Source organism: Bactrocera tryoni, chromosome 4 (genome assembly GCF_016617805.1).
Source record: "Bactrocera tryoni isolate S06 chromosome 4, CSIRO_BtryS06_freeze2, whole genome shotgun sequence".
Lineage (NCBI taxonomy): Eukaryota > Metazoa > Arthropoda > Insecta > Diptera > Tephritidae > Bactrocera > Bactrocera tryoni.
In genome coordinates this window covers 33,156,035-33,172,824 of record NC_052502.1, presented here as the reverse complement: position 1 = coordinate 33,172,824, position 16,790 = coordinate 33,156,035, and the positions used below count along the sequence as shown (strand labels likewise).

Genomic DNA, 16,790 nt, shown 5'->3' with positions numbered 1-16,790 from the left:
TTCATAAACTTGTTGGTGCGCTAATATCATAAATATTAAAAGATATTTCTAATAGATTATAGACGTCAGTTTTGTTTAAATAGCTTGTAAGTTTTATTCATTGCACAGTGTAGGAGGATGGCTTGTATTCAGTAGTCCTTCAAAGATGGCTCTATATTTTTTTCAAAAAGCAGTGAGTCATAACTGAGGAGTTCAGTTCACTTAGGACTTTCTTTTTCCTAGCCAGTCTATATTCAAAATATGTACTTGTATATACCATAGAGCTAAAAATAGGCTTAATTGATGGCCGGAAAATGGCGTATAGTACTGGTGTTAGCTTTCAAACGTGTGTTTTGAAGGACAAAACAAAGTGAGGATCTTCAAATCTTTTTACTTCAATTGTAATTGAGGTCTAAAAACATTTTTCAATTTGTAGAATAGTGATTTAATTTTTTCCTGTTCCTTCCGTTTAAGTATCAAAGCTTGTGAGTCAACTAGCTACAGCACATAAAAGTTAAAAAAAAAATTAGCTATCGAAATTTTTTTATCGATTTTCCTAAAAGATGACATTTTGAAGTTTGGCCAAATAGTCACCATTTGTATCATGTAAGATGGACATGTGTTCTTCCTTCCCTTCCTGAAAATGTTTAAAACTTGGACCTTGAATGGTCGAATATTCTCAGAACTGTAGTGTTTTCATCCATTCGGACGGCATAACCTAGTCAGCGTAGCCTGTGTTCTTTAATTCGCTGAACTATGTCAATGTCATTGTATATCTCGTGCATCGTTCCATCGATTTCGGTATTCGCTATTGCCAATGCGCAAAGGACCATAAATATTCCGAAGAACCTTTCTCTCAAGAACTCGTAACGCCGACCTATCAGATGTTGTCATCGACCATGCTTTTGTACCATATAGCAGGACGGACATTAAGTAGAAGTTGGGCAATGGAACATCTGCTTCATCGCCATTGAATGGGCAATCGGGCTAACCATCTCCTGGTGTTATGCTTTTACTGTTATTCAGCAAGCAAGATAAGTGTTTCCTCCTTAATTTCAGTATGTTCTGGGCATCAGTCACTAGATAACCTCAGGAGGTTCTACTAGAGAATGCTCCGGTCTTGAAACTTTCTCTTAGTTGCCTATTGGTATTCACGAAGGGTAAAAATCTTAGTGAATGTGAGTTGCATAAGTTGCTTGCAAGCATACAAAGTAAAAAAATCTGATACTTTCGTCTTGATTGTCTCAAATCTCATATCTTTTTAACTTCCGGCTAAGTTGGCTTCAAATTTAATAAATGGACTTCTTCTTTTTTGGCTTCACAAAAGACTGATAAGTCTGTGTGATCCTCTCATGGAATCGGCCATATAACCTTATCTTTAGAAACTCGTGTTCTAAGCTTTTCGCTTTGTCAGTGAGAAAAAAACTTTTGTGAAGTGCGTAAAAGACGTTTGAGAACAGCATATACGAGTACTACAGAAATTTACTCTCTTAGAATCTTATTTTTGACTAATTTCTTTGCTCAATGTAAATAATTTCCATAAAAGTATTTAAATTATTTTTGCATATTGCTTTACAGTGTAAACGCTCATATGCCAAAAACTAAAAAAAGCTACTTAAATAATGAAAGGAATTGCTTTTCTGTTAGAACATTAATTTCTGAGAAACGGAATTGATTGTTATACATATGTATAACTTTATATAAGCACACCAATTTGAGGGTGCTGGCTGAAAGGGCCCACTTCTAACCTTCTTCGTGCCTACGGATGCCCTCCTTTTCGCTTCCTTACCCCTTGTTGGGAGCGTGCTCTCATTCAAAGGAGAACAAGAAGGCACAAAAGTGCTTCGAAATTTATTGGCATTTGATTGAAGGGGGGCCCCAATGAAATAAATATAAATAAAAACGGCGCAGTTTGCACAAAATCCATTAAACGATATGTTGACGGTGAAATGAATAATAATAATAACGGTAAAAGGATGCGGAAAGGATAATAAAAGTGTCATTTGATTATCGAAGCTCATTGTTTGCGTAGATAATAAATTATCTGGTTTTGTTGCAAACCGCCTATGTAAATGACAAAGAAGGAGTTTAACCTCCACACACACACACAGCGAAAACTGGAAAATTGCTAATGCCAACAAAAAGAGCGGAATTTTATGACGTAAACTTTTACTTTTGCGAACTCCGTGAACCTCAGTGAATCTCATCAACAGCGCATCCGGTTGAAAAGTGAAAAGTGTAGGGTTATGAACTGCGATATCAAATATATTAAATCTCAACGACTTTACAGCGCAAGTTGTAAACCCAAAAGGTTAAAAGCCGCATCAACTTGACAAAGCTTTGACGCTTAAAGAATACTGCAGAAATATGTGAAATAACTGTGCGCGGCGAAAACGACCCGCCAAGCCAAGCCAAGCCACCAAGGAAGTAAACAAAGCCAACCCCAAGGCAGTGGCAAGGTGATGAGAGCTCGCGTGCGGATTCACGCTTTCAATGCCACACGAAATTCCAACAAAAATATTATGCGCGTATGACTCTGCTTGTCGGGCGAAATGGCTAAAGCACTGGCAGCTTATAAAAATTTCCTCACATGATTTCATTTTATTGTTTTACGAGCCAAACGCGTACGCACCACGCTCACACGCACACATACACATTTTTATGCACTTAGAGATCCGCGTTGCCGGAGGGAAATATATGCGCGTACAACAACAACCACAACGAAAGTAAGCTATATCACAGCGTCGGCGAACAGCTGTCGACATGTTGTGGCAGCTACTTATTTGGCTCAAGTTTTGTAGTTTTTCCTCGGGGAGCCAAATATACACACATTCCTACTCGTATAGGAGTTTTAATCCTTGTGCGCGTATATTTGTGTGTGTAAGTGTGCGTGCGTCGGAGTGCGCGCAAGTTATGAATATTTTAATTTTAAAGCCACTCACTCGCACATAAAACGTCAGCCACAAGCTGCTAGACGATTGCACTGACATTTGCAATTGCCAATTTTACAACTAATTTAACCGGTTTATCGAGTGGTAGTGGTGTCTTCAATATACTGTTGGAGCAGGTCTTATATGTACGAGGAGGCACAAAGTTCGATTTTAAATCAAATTTCAATATTTTCCTGTTCTTGTGATTTTCGAATTGATTGCTTTAGTTATATTAATTAATATTTGATTGTTTAGAGTTTGTCATTGTAGCGAGCGTGTTTCTACATAGTGCCATTATCTGTTTAATTCCACTGAAGACACTTCCGTCCGACAAGTTTCACCTGAAATTTCTTTTAAATAATTGAAGAGAAGTGTCAACTTCCTGAAAGAATTGCTCTCATCTAATGAGCTTAGCTTTTTATGAATCGATGGTGAACATTTCCTTTATCTTTTATACCAATCGCTTGCTGATAAATTATAATATCCTGAAGTTTCTCCTTTGACATTTTCTTCCAATACTATTATATGTATATCAATTGTATCAGACGACTCAGCATATTGGATACCAAAATATGACCAATATTCGAAATAGTTCCATTTCGATCGTTCCTAACCCGCACAAAAACTTTTTAATAAGGACAAAAAATGTACTTGGCAACGATAACACCTTCACAACCTCTATGAACTCTTAAAATTTAGAGATATCCACTTTCTCAAAACTCGGTAGTCTTTCTTGTAGTCTTAAGTTTTCGTCATAAAGCGCGTTAAAAACGAAGTTTCAATTTCTATAGTTCAAATGACAATTTTTTCCATGAAAAAAATTCACACCAGTTTATTATGAAGAAGCTTATATTAAAAATATGCATTTTATCACGTTTCTTATCCAGTGGGCGCAAAGGCAATCCTCCTATCAGAAGAATGTCAGTTCTGTTTTGATAATTGTGTAGTAAACGCATGCGAAATACATGTAAATAAACAATGATACGCTACACTGCTCCAGAGCGCGGGTTATTGGTGACTATTTATTTGACCAATAATCGGTCGGTGACTTTGACACAACGTGAATTTCGTCGCAGATTTCCTGGCTGTCCGACGCCTACTGGTGAAACACTGCGACAGCCGCTCGCCTCGAAGAGCCTGGCACAGCACGAGATGCTGGCAGGCGTGGCAGACCCCGGAGTAGCCGTTCTGCAGAGAATATTGCAGCTGTTGCCAAGAATGTTGTGGAAGCGTCGTCGACATCGACCAGACGACGTGCCACGCAAATGGGTATCAGTCGACGGTGTTTACAGCGAATTTTGGTACAAAATTTAAAGATGTTTCCGTAGAAAGTCCAGACGGTGCATGAGCTGTTAGCTGCTGACCGCCAATCGCGTCTAACATACGCTCAAGCCATCCTTAATCACCTCAAAGAGGAAGATGATTTTTCATCAAAAATAATTATTAGTGATGAGGACCATTTCTATCTTAGCGTTTACGAAAATAAGCAAAATTTATGCTTCTGGGGCACTGAAAATCCGCGTGTAACCCACGAAGAGCCGTTATACCCGCTCAAAGTTATTGTATGGTGTGCTGTTTTCGCTGGAGGAGTCATTTGACCGCTCCAGACTTCTTTTTGTAGGGCTTTTTGAAGTAGCGGGTTTATGTCAACAAGCCTCAGACTCTTGCAACTTTTAAAGACAATATCGGTCAAGAATGTGAGGACCTATCGCCATTTACTTGATATATTCTCGACTTGATGTACAAAAATTTAAAAAACCAAATAAAAATAATCCACAAGCAGAATCAAAGTTTTTAATTAAAAAAAAAAAATTACAGCCAAACAACATCGGAAGGTTATTTTTGATATTTGAATGGTTTTCTGGAAACATTCATCTAGAGAAGTCGAATACGAAACGTACACCGAATGGTTCTTTGTAATCGGCCAACATCCGTTAATATGAACATAAATCATTATAAAATATTTCGCTGAAAAAGTGCATTTGGTTGGGTGTGGCACTGCCCACTTTTGAAAAAATTTCACATCTCACAAACTAATGAAATCAAGTTGAAACAAATGTTTATCATTATCATGGCACCCTTTAGTGATATTTATGATTATGGTATACTCAAGGGTGATCCATTTCGAGGTTTCCTCACTTTTTAAAGAAAAAACACAGAAACTTCCAATTTAATGCAGAATGTTTATTATAATTCGAAATAATACTCTTTTTATTTTCTGAAGATTATCTATTTCAAATGTTGGCTAACAGGGCCTGAGTCGAAGGGGATTGCCTGCACAGAATTAAATATTTTATTTAAAAATTTTATTATTCCAAACATACATATTTCAAAATGATTTTTTAGCATTTTCGAAGGAAAATATTCAAAATCCAAAGCAAATCCTTGACGTAGCCCTCGTCGGTAGAGGTTGCTGGTCATTCAGAGCACGGTTCGTCTCGCCCCAATTTGAACTCATTGTACCAATTACCTTTTTTGTGCCATAATTTGAACATCAAAATATAAATATAATTTCTTCTCACTTTCCTTATATTTATATTTTAGTGATCTCGTCTCTTAATTTTATCCTTTATACATAGTAGGTGTATCAATCGTTATGTTAGATATATTTATAAAATGTTATCATAATGTTCTGTTTTCTCATATGTTCATACTTTGCCCTTGTTTTCGTATAAGGGTTGATTTTAAAGTAGTTACAATGTAAGATATTTAATTAGTTAGTAGTTATTTTTGAATAAAAATGGATTCAAAATTCCACAACTTACACATAAGTGAATGAGGTCTCTGTTTCTTTAAAGTCATTTTGTTTAGCAATTAGGGTGCGATTAACTTGTTCCGTATACTACAGAGCACTAGAGCTTATCTGTTCAAGAAAAAGAAATGTAGTAAGGTACGCCAGTGAAAATGTTTACTAAAGTTATATACACCCACTTCTCTGGCATTCTCTGACAAACCACAAAACGGCGTCCTTGCAATCCGTTGCGGTGATGCGAATGTCACAATTTAAAACTTTTACGCCACACGACGGCACCGGCGTCTATGTACCGCAGAAGGAAAGCCACATCAGCGCGGGGCCGCTATGGGCAGGAAATACCGAAAGACCGAGAAAAAACTACAAGCTTAAATAAAAAAGCAATGAATATGAATATGACACTTTTATGGCACTTTTACGTGCAAAAAACAAGCAGTGAGCGTAAAGCGCAGCCACTTCACTGCATGTGTATGTAAGATTATATACGTTTACATGAGTAATGGTGGCAGCACACGGGGCGTATGAGTAACTTTCACTATTGTTTGCTCTGCTCGTTATGGATAAGCTATAAGGCAGCTGTTGAGGCAGAAAAGTGTTGTGCTATTATTTTTTGCTTTATATTTCGCTTTTTTCTTTTATTTTGTTTTTTTTTTTCTTTATTTTGTTTTTTCTTTATTTGGTTATTTTCATGTTGACACATTCCTACAAAAAAAAAGTATATAAACAGCTCGCGAGGATATGACGAGTCATATTTCATTATGATAATGCTTGGCAATGTAAATCCGTCATTTTGGCGAGCTCAGAAGCGTGGCGTGCATTTTAAAAAATGAATACTGTACTGTGGTTAATTTTATTTAATTTTTTGTGTGAATTTTTATTTTATTTTTTTTTTTTCAAATTATTTTTTAATTTTTATACCCTGAAAATGATATATGAGGTTTGAAACAAAGTTTTTAATACCTGCTTCTCTTCAAGAAGCTGTCCGAATCGCCAATATCGGTTAACTATAGCATTTAGCTGGCATACAAATCGATCGTTTAAAGTTAAGTTCTTGTATAAAAAGATTTTGAAAATATATCTTGACGAAGTTAGGCATACATTATTGTCTAATCCCGTGGTACAATATCCGAAGAAATTGTTCAGATCGGACCACTGTAGCATATAGCTGTCATACAAACTGAACGGCCAAAATCCAGTCTTTGTATGAAAAACTTGTTTACTAGATGAGATATCTTCACTAAATTTTATACAGAATTTGTGTCTGAAGCAACGCTACAATCTCTGAAGATATTGTTCAGATCGGACCACTATAGCTTATAACTGCCCTACTACTGAAACTGATCTATGAAAAACAAATTTTTGTATGAAAAACTTTTTTATTTGACAAAATATCTTTACGAAATTTTGCGCGGATTATTTTTCAAGGCAACGGTACAATCTCCGAACATTTTTTTTCCGATCAGATCACTTTAGCATTTAGCTGCCATACAAACTGACCAATCAAAATCAAGTTCTTGTATGACATTTGTTTTATTTGTGAATGGTATTCTACTTATTTTTTTCATGGCAGCGAGTTTTTTAGTTGCAGATTAGCAGTTGTCGTTTTTCCTTTGCCAGCGAATTCAGATTTAAGCTGACGATTTGCTGCTTCTATGACAATCTGCATGACATTTCAAGATTTTTTCAACGGTTTCTCGAAAATAACTAAAATCCTTCCTAAGCTTTCTTGCAATTGTACCGTAAATCCGTACTTTATTTCATATAATGTTATATTTACATATACACGCACAGCTACAATAGAGTTTCCAATGAAATTTGCTGATTCTATGAAATTAACACAACACAACGGCGACCGCAAACGCGTTGAAACTACAGAGTTGTAACAGACAGTGCGCTCACCACAAATCTTGCCCCATTATGCGGCTGCAGAAATGCATAGCTAAGGTCGCGGGCACAGGAGAGAGGTTACGCCAAGACAACTACTTGTCATAGTTGCGTATAAGCATCGCCATAAACTCAAATAGAACCAACACATACTTACTAATAGCTGCAGATATATCTACTTGTGCTTAGTTTTGCTTTTGCTTACAACTGAATTAGTGTCATGTTTGTTATGCGGCAATTGCTCTCTACAAGTGAGGTTATGTGTGCCGGTGAGTTGTGCAGGCGGTTGCACAGCACGCACGCTTATACATATTTACACATATAATTGCTCGGGTATTACAAGCTCAGCAATTTATTAGCGCAAAATTGATTTGCATTTCAACAATTAACATATTATTGCTATCATTATCTATATTATGGCGGTTAAGTGAGCGAGAACACACAAACGCGCCTACATACCATATATACATATGTAATGACTTCATGTCTGGATGCTTGTCGTGTGTATTTGTTGTAGTCCTAAACACTAATGCAAATCAGCAAACCTGTAAACCCGTAAACCTGCAAAGTTTGCATTTCCTTAGTCATTGGTATGCTGAATATTGCATTTCCGGTTTCCGTTGTCGTCATGCTTCGTGCAGCATAACAATTCTCCCACACATATACGCACACACGTTTTGAGATTGCACTGACAAGTGTCAAAATTAATACTAAAGTGTATTTTGTAAGCTTTCTAATTGAGTCACTTGAACGTTGACTACCATTCTAGAGGTCGCGGGTTCGAATCCTGTCGTTTATCATTTCTTTAAATTTTGAGCGAATTTTAAAGTTGAAACGCTTTAAAGGGAAATACGTGCGCTTATTAAATATCTGCTATGGTATAAAGACACTATGCTATGCTATAAAGGAATCTAAGGATTGAAAATTCGGCCAAAACCAGTGATAATGACTGCAATCAAATTATTGCTTTTTTGTGGGATGATATGGAATAAGCTAGTGTTTAGGTAAAAATGTGTGTTGATAATAAATAATACTCGTATACTTTAGGAGTTCAGTGTACTCCATTCACAGTTTAGATCTGAGATTTATACAAAGGTGGAACAATATTTTTATCTTCAATTTGATTAGTCAGTTTGAAAGGGCGTTGTATGCCATAATTATCTGATTTGAGCGATTTACTCGGAGTTTGCAGCGCTGCCCAATAATCCAGGTCAAATTTCGTGACGATACCTTGTCAAATGAAAAAGTTTTCTATATAAGGTAAGGTTTGCAGTTTGATCGGTCAGTTTGTAGGGCAACCATGTGCTATAGGTGGCCGATATCGGCGATTCGAACAAATAAGCAGCTTTTTAAGGAGAAAAGGACGTGTACAAAATTTCAGATCGATATCTAAAAAATGAGAGGTTAGTTGCCTTATATTAGGTAAAAAAAAGTCTTGCGGTATTTTCGCTAGTTGGCGCTGAAAGCGCGTAGTTCTAGTTTTATTCGTCGCATCGGGTCATGCTATACCTTTTTGGAAAGCTCATTTCACGCGCTAACACGTGTTTGATTGATTGTCGTTTTTTTTAAGTCGTTCGTGAGTTATAGCGTCGCAAACATGGAGCAAAATAAAGAGAAAATACGGCATATTTTACAGTACTACTACGATAAAGGCAAAAATGCATCTCAAGCCGCCAATAAAATTTGTGCAGTCTATGGACCCGATACAGTTTCCATTTCCACCGCACAACGATGGTTTCAACGTTTTCGTTTTGGTGTAGAGGTGGTCGAAGATGCGCCACCCACCGGAAGGCCTGTCGTCGAAAATTGCGATAAAATCGCTGAATTGGTCGAAAGAGACTGGCATAGTAGCAGCCGTAGCATCGGTCAAGAGCTGGCCATGAGTCATCAAGAATTCATTTCAATTTCAATAAAAAAAAAAATCAATAAAAATGCCGCAAGACTTTTTAGACAACCCATTATATAGGCAGGTAAACAGAAACATATGGCTAAAAGAACTCACGCTGATCAATTATGGTATATACATATGTACTATATACTTTGTGAAGTCTGCGAGGTTTCTTTCTAGGAGTTACACAATTATAGCAAATTTAATTTATTAAAGGCAATCATGAAATTAACCTGAAATTCGACTACGTGCGCTGGGAATGATTGAGAAAAAAGGAAGTTTAATTCTGTAAGACCTCAAGACCAGAAGAGGCACGAAAAAGTGGTTCTATTGCATGACAACGCTTGGCCTCACGTTACCAAAAGCGTTAATACCTATCTGTAAACTCCTAAATGGGAAGTCCTAACCCACTCTCTATATTCCCCAGATATTGCACTGTCCGATTATTATTTATTGCGTTCGATGCCACAAGGTCTGACCTAGAAGCAGTTCTATTCACAAGACGACATTGAAAAATGGCATCATTTTTGGATAGCATTACAGGATAATAATTTTACGGTAAGGGTATGGCAGAAAATTGTGACTAACGATGGGAAAAACTTCCAATTATTCATTGGTAACCATTTTCTCACATTAAAATTGTATTTTCTTTAAAATGCGAGAACTTAGTTCCGCACCTAATAAAATTTAGTAAAATATAGTACCACCTTAATGCTTATAAAAGAAAAATATCGTTCCTGAATAGCTTAGAATTTTCAATTGATTTTTCAGTTGATCGTTTTCTAATAGAGTTGAGTTCAGTAGTTTTGACGGGACTACGGTTAAATTTCTAAGCAATATATTTTAGGTAATTCTTTTCTTATAACGGATTTTTTATAAAACGACGCTACAAAATTTCTCTTCAGTAAGGTTTGCATTTCATTATGGAAAGATATACAATCCAACAACGAGTCGAAATTATTAAAATTTACTAACGAAATTCGGAGTCAGTGGCCTCAACTTAAAGAGCGCTACGTTCTATTTTTGGTCGTCATAATCGTCCTGTCAGATCAACAATTGAGGATCTAGCGGAAAAATTTTAATCAACAGCCACATGTCACAATCGATTTATTGAAAATCAGTTTGGTGAACATGCTATCTCACGAAATGGCCCAGTCAATTGTCCGCCTCGGTCAGGCGATTTGACACCGTTGAACTATTTCCTGTGGGGCTACGTCAAGTATATGGGTTATGCCAACAAGCCAGCGACGATTGATGAACTTCGTACGAATATCGAACAGCGTCTGGACTTCTGCAAGCGTAACCGCGGTGGTGAAGCAAAAGAAATCGAATTGCATACATAATGGAATTTCAAGAGAATAAAGAATTTCATTGATATCCCAAACTGTTTTTGTTTTATTAAAAAAATAACGTTTGTAGCGCTTCTATTGAAAAACTCGTTATATCACCAGTAAAAAAAATGTTAAATATTATTGTTTATGTATGCATGTATATGTATAATGTCAAAAACTGTTAAAATTTTGTAAAACTTTAATGAAATTTTGTAAAACTATAATGAAATTTTATGTTTTTTCAGACACATTTTTTATACAACTTTGATCAACCATCATTGAAATAATGTGAGTACAAGTTCTATAACCTGTTTTTAATAATTACAAATGTGAAATATTATTTTCATGTTAGGTTAACATATCACTGCTCTTTTTTTCGTTCTGAAAGAATTAATACTATATCAAACGCCAATAAAAACTAAGGGTGTAAACCTTGCATGGTATGCAATCTGCTATCCACAATTATTTGAAATCAGAACATAAATTTCCAAGTCCAAAATCCATTAAGTGAGTTTGACCGAAACAAATGGTAGTCCGATCGTGCAAGGTCGGGGTTATATGATGGATGCATCAAAACTTCCCAGCCAAGCTCTCCCAGTGTTTGCCGAGTCATCAAGAGATCTAGCGTTGTCCTGATGGAAAACGAAGCCTTTCTGTTGATCAGTTCTGGCCATTTTTTTCGATTGCTTGCTTCAATCCCATCAATTGTTGACAGGAAAGTGTAGAATCAATCGTTCGACCAGGCTGAAGCAGCTCATACATATATAGTGGATGATTCCTTTCCAATCCCACCAAACACTCAGCATAACCTTACGAGGCGTCAATCCTGGCTTTGCGACCATTTCTTGAGCTTCACCAAGCTTGGACCATCATCTTTTTCGCACATTATTGTCGTAATTGATCCACTTTTCGTCTCCTGTTACCATTCGTTTCAGAAATGGTTCGATTCCATTTCGTTTCAGCAAATATGGCAGATGTTAATTCGGTCCATTAAGTTTTTCACAGACAACTCATGTGGTACCCAAACATCGAGCTTCTTTTTGTAGCCAACCTTTTTTTTAAATGGTTCTAAACCGGTTGATGATGAATGTTAAGTTCCTTAGCGATGTCATGGCTGCCTATGTGGCGGTCTTGGTCAATCTTTTTTATAATTTCAGCCACTCTTTGAACGATAAGTCGACCAGAGCAAGGTGCATCTTTTTCATCGAAATTTCCAGAACGGAAGCGAGCGAACCATTGTTGTGCTACACGAACTGATAGAGCGTCGTTTCCGTTAATTTCACAAATTTTATTGGTGGCTTGCGTGACATTCTTCCCTTTTTCATACAAAAATTTCAAATATATAGCGAATTTGTTCATTATTTTCACTCATTTTTGAACAGCTGCAACTTTTTTTCAACATTCCCGGATTTATTTTTTTTTTTAATTTTCACCTTTTCAACACTATGTGGTATGATATGATGCCAATTTGATTGGTAGCGCTGGAGATACATATATAACTACAACGACATATATTGACAAAATACGAAAATACGTTTCCGACTAAGTTATTATGTGACCTATATTTTCGGTTAGATATAAAATATGATATTGATCAATTCCCTTAGCCCTTTCCTACTTGGTTATTTACAGGTTTAAGAATTTTAACCTAGACTCTACTTTTTCGATGAGCTTAGTAAGGGTTATCTTAACAAAAATACCTCTGCATTACGATTGAGCAAATCCTCAACCATTCTTTAGATTCGTCACGCCTAACACTAAGTTAACTTTATTTTTTGCCTTGACTTTAAAAACTGAATAAAATAATACAAATATAAATTGATTCTTCGCATTTGGTTTCAAAACGGAAATTTTCATTAACATCAAAAATTTAATTTCGATTTGTCGGCAGATTTTGCTTTGTAATTGCCTGCAAATGTAAATGACCTAACTGAAAGTAAATATTTATATTTCAATAAAACACAATAAGTTTTCAATTCTCTCAATCTCTGAGAAACAATAAACCTTTTACACACGCACAAAGCTTTGCCTCAGACACACAGGCGCTTGGGTGTATATGTGTAACTGCCGAAAATAGATGGGTAGACCAGCAAATTTAAAATCATTATGACTCGAGTACATTTGTACGTGCTTCGTAGGCATAAAATGCAGCCAAATTGCCACATTTTTCACCTGTAAGGGCCGCAGAAAGAGCAAGCTGCAAGGCAAATAAAAAGGAAATGAGTAAATACATATATACATATAAATGAAGAGGAAAGTAAGTGTGGGTGTTCGGGTGTATAGACCAAATAAACAACAGTAACAAGCAAATAAAGAATCAGAAATGGTTGTCTGAATAAATAGAAATGCACATATACATTTGTAATCATACACACATGCACGCACATACATTACGTGTGTATAGGCCGTATATTCTAAACATGTGGCAAGCACGAGACGCAATAAAAACATAATATATATGTAAATATAGATTCTGAAATGCGGCTTAACGCACAGACAAAAGATGTGCATGTGTGTGTGTGTGTGTGGCTAGGCTCATAAACAGACAAATCGTATTTGCTTTTATTTGCATTGCACATATTACATACATACATACATATATTATAGACATACTTACAGCAACATTTTTAAAAGTGTGTCGATTTGCGCTCAAAAGGCTGCTATTCTGCACTGTTAACTCTTGTGTGTGTGTGGGTGCATTCCTTTTATTATTTTATTTTATTCAGACAGACGCTTGTTATCCTGCATGATTATGCTGATTATTGGCATACACCTTTGGCAGAGATTTTTTCTGTTTGTACAAAGAATTATGTGTAAACACATTTATTTGCCTTGGAAAATAGGCAATTCTTCAAGAATTAAAATTCAAATGTGAAATTTTGCAATTTCATTGAAATTTTAAGAATTTACAAAGTTGAAAATGGCAAATTGTATCGAAAACAAGTAAGGAAGGGCTAAGTTCGGGTGTCACCGAACATTTTATACTCTCGCATGATAAAGTGATAATCGAGATTTCATTATCCGTCATTTACATATTTTTCAAATACCGTATTTGTGTAAAGTTTTGTTCCGCTATCATCATTGGTTCCTAATGTATACAGAGAAGGCATCAGATAGAATTCAAAATAGCGTTATATTGGAAGAAGGCGTGGTTGTGAACCGATTTCACCCAATATTTCGTACATGTCATCAGGGAGGTGGCCGTGGTTATTATCCGATTTCTTCCATTTTTGAACTGTATATGGAAATGCCTGAAGGAAACGACTTTATAGAATTTGGTTGACATAGCTGTAGTAGTTTCTGAGATATGTACAAAAAACTTAGTAAGGGGCGGGGCCACGCCCACTTTTCCAAAAAAATTACGTCCAGATATGCCCAAACAACCGTTAATGTGAACAAAACTATAATACTCTCCTTAGCAACATTGTTGCGAGAGTAAAATAAAACAAAAGTATATTAATATAAACACCACTTACAATTATGAAATACGTAATAATAAAGGACCGAAATATTTAAATTTCCTATAAAAATAAAACCAAATCAAAAATTTGTTCAGAAAAAAGAACAAAAATTCATAAATTCGTAATTATGGTTATTCATAATTCGAACGAAATCCAGAGACCGCATTAAATTGAATATGATAGGAGATATTTCGTCTTACCCTCGTTCACCACCAGATCTATTTGCTTCGCTCCATTCTGGAGAAAGCAGAACTAACAGCCTGGTTGTTGTGGCCAACGATATCAAAATCATCGGCGTGCACCAGCAGCTGTACACTCTTATAGAAGTTTAGTTCTGCAGCTCGAATTATTTTCTCCATTGAATTGAAGAAGTCACACGAACGGCAGTCGCTTTGTCTGAAACCTCGTTTGGTATCGACCGGCTCGGAGAGGTCCTTCCCGATCCACAGCGGCGATACCAAATTCAGACCTAGCGCCATAAAGGCAGCTCTTTTACGTGCTGTCAAAGGCAGTTTTGAAATCGACTAAGAGGTGGTGCGTCTTTTCCAAGATTTGGATGGTGAATATCTGGTCAGTTGTCGATTTCCAAGGCCTAAAGCAACACTGATAAAGTCTAATCAGTTTGTTGACGGTGGACTTTAATCTTTCACACAGTAAGCACCTTATATGCGATGTTGAGGAGGCTTATCCCACGATAGTGGGCTAGATTGTGGGGATTGGGCAGCGCACATTTCAATTCCAATCGTTAGGCGTGCAGTTCTTCGCCGCCATATTTGAATAGCTCGGTCGTCAATCTATCGGGGCCCGCCGCTTTATTGTTCTTCAGACGGGTAATTGCTATTCGAACTTCTTCATGGTTAGGCAATGAAACATCCACTTTCTACGAAAATGAAATTTAAAATGCTAGCAAGTTATCGAACAAAGCGAAGCATATTTGACCAAAATTGGATAATTTTAACTAGGCTAAATAAAACTTTGAAATTAATGTAAAAATTGTGAATTTTTTTTTTTACTGATCTGTTTGTCCATTTGGGTAGTAATACGTTAAACATAAATAAGCCCGGCAGCTCTGACGTTATAGCCCCCATTTCCATTTTTCATTTGCTAGCATAGCTTTGATTAATTCTTTCTTTTAAATAGAGGCGCGTTGTGCTGAACTGTGTCCCCTTAGACCTCTATGTGATTCTATACTGTTAGTAAATACTGTTAGTAAAAAAATATCTTAGTATTGGTCTACAACTTTGCTTCCGCCGTTTTTTTTTCTAAATTTAAGGTTTTATTGTATAAAAACGGTTACAAAAATGTTATTATTTTGACCATCTCTCTGACAGCATGCGTATTCCGTGACGAAAGAACTCCTCATCTTTCGAGTCGATCAGTATCAATCCAATTTTTGACTTCTTCATAAGAACTGATGTACTCGTTAGCTAGACCGTGTGTCATCGATCGGAGCAAGTGGTAGTCAGATGGCGCAACGTCTGGAGAATACGGCGGGTGGGGTAAGATCTCCCATTTCAGCGTCTCCAAATATTTTTTGACCACCTTTGCGACGTGAGGCCGAACATTGTCATGTTGGAGAATGACTCTATCGTGTCTTTCCTCGTACTGTGGCCGTTTTTCTTTTAGTGCTCGACTCAAACGCATCAATTGCGTTTGGTATCTATCTCCTGTGATGGTTTCACTTGGCTTTAGCAGCTCATAACCACCAAATGCAGAGCAAGACCTTGGCGCCGTGCATGTTCGGTTTTGCTGTCGACGTGAAGGCATGTCCAGGCTTTCCCCATGACTTTCTTCGCTTAGGATTATCGTAGTGGACCCATTTTTCGTCGCCAGTTACAATGCGATGTAAAAATCCCTTTCGGTTGTGCCTTTGAAGCAGCTGTTCACATGCAAAGAAGCGCCGTTCGACATCTCTTGGTTTCAAGTCGTAAGGAACCCAGTTTCCTTGTTTCTGAATCATCCCCATGGCTTTGAGGCGTTTTCATACGACTTGCTGTGTCACTTGCAACGATTCGGCCAATTCCACTTGGGTTTGAAACGCATCTTGGTCGAGTAATGCTTCCAATTCAGCATCTTCGAAAATCTCCCTTCCACCACCATGCCGGTCTTCGACTTCATAATACCTCACCATACGTATTCGAAAGCATTCGATGAGCCTCAACCCCATTTCCCGCAAATGTCGAGAATTCGGCTCGAAAAGTGACATTTTCAGTTCAGAATAAATTTTGGATGCAAACAGATCTCTACAAATATTTTGTAGGGTTAGTGTTGACACAAATGTCCAAGATCGATATAAAACGATTTAATCGATTTAATCGACCAGTGCTTGACCCTAGAGACTATTGGAAAACGGCGGAAGCAAAGTTGTAGACCTAATATAAATCTATCTTATTAGTTAAGAAGTTAGATAAGCTATATTTTAAATACACATTTTTAAATTAATTTCAAAAAATTTATTATTTTTATTTTTGCAACGAATGTTCTAAGTGCAAATACTCGCCTATTGCATATTTATAGCAGCAATAGCTTAAGCATTGTTGCCTAGGCTTACGCATTTCCCCGCAT

At 36.8% G+C, this 16,790-nt stretch overlaps 1 protein-coding gene across 1 annotated transcript in view; it reads left to right on the top strand.

Annotated features, from left to right (window-relative positions):
- Nucleotides 1-16,790, top strand: part of LOC120776014 (protein misato) — a 117,120-nt gene that overhangs the window by 51,637 nt on the left and 48,693 nt on the right. Inside the window, exon 5 of the mRNA XM_040106459.1 lies at nucleotides 11,010-11,052. The gene's annotated coding sequence lies outside the window, so the exon portion shown is untranslated. The remainder of the gene's footprint in view (nucleotides 1-11,009; nucleotides 11,053-16,790) is intronic.